Raw genomic sequence first — 1,217 nt, 5'->3', positions numbered from 1 at the left:
TTTGTATATTTCTTTAATTCATTTTTTTTATTTTTGGTTTAATAATATAATTTTTTATGAAGATAATAATTAAGTATTTTGTTAGAACTTAATGATTATTATAATTATATTTTAGATTTTTTATATTTAAAATGTGATGTTTATTCTCTATTTGATTATGTTTATCTGTAGTTAGTTACACGAATTCAAACATGAAGCTTTAATAAGTTGTATTTACGCTCAATTTATTTGTAATCTTGAATTTTAAGTAATATGTATCAATAAACAGTATTTCATACATAAAAAATGAGTTTTAAGAGTTTTTGTCAAATGTTTTATAATATAGTATAGCTAATACGATTTTATGTGGTATTAGAAAAACGATAATGTTTTTATTTTGTGAATAAAATATAAATTTGAAGGTATCATAAAATTTTGAAAAAAATATATCGGTTTTAGTATCAAATTAAATATTTAAAAGTTCATTTTTTATATAATTTATCTAATTCAATTTTTTATTATAATTTAATTTATATTTAATAATAAAGTCATTTATTTTTTGTTTAACAATATAATTATTTTATATAGATAATAATTAGTATTTTGTTAAAATTCATTGCTTGGGATAGAGATACTATTTCAGCAATCGAGTCCCTAATAAGGACCAAAAAATAGATAAAATGATTATGTTTATCTGCAATTATTTACATGAATTCAAACATGGTTTAATAAGTTGTACATGCATACAATTTACTTGTAATCTTGAATTTTAAATAATGTGCATCAATAAACAATACTTAATACATAAAAATGATTTTTAAGAGTTTTTTTATCAAATATTTTATAATATAGTATAGATATTAGAATCAAATTAAATTATGTATCAAAATTATAAAAAATAATTATTGATGTTGATATATACGAAAAGAAAATTAACAAATACAAATATAGCGTATAACCAACCAAGCTCACAACTACATACGTATTTATTTGAACAAGATAAAACAAACTTTTTTTAAAATAAAACCATATTTAATATTAGAGTAAACTATGTTTTTCATTCAAGACCAAGGTTTTTGTCCCTATGATTTGTAATTCATCGTCATTTATGTCTTAAAGGCTAATGGTTGTTTGGTTAATTTTTCATTACGTCTTGTATAGATAAAGCTATTTGTGTTTATTAATCTGTTTGTGCATATATAAATACACACACACACACACACACACATATATATATA

This window comes from Cynara cardunculus (genome assembly GCF_001531365.2).
Source record: "Cynara cardunculus var. scolymus isolate 2C chromosome LG 17, CcrdV1, whole genome shotgun sequence".
Taxonomy (NCBI): domain Eukaryota; kingdom Viridiplantae; phylum Streptophyta; class Magnoliopsida; order Asterales; family Asteraceae; genus Cynara; species Cynara cardunculus.
The sequence above is the reverse complement of the archived record's forward strand: the minus strand, read 5'-3'. Positions refer to the sequence as shown.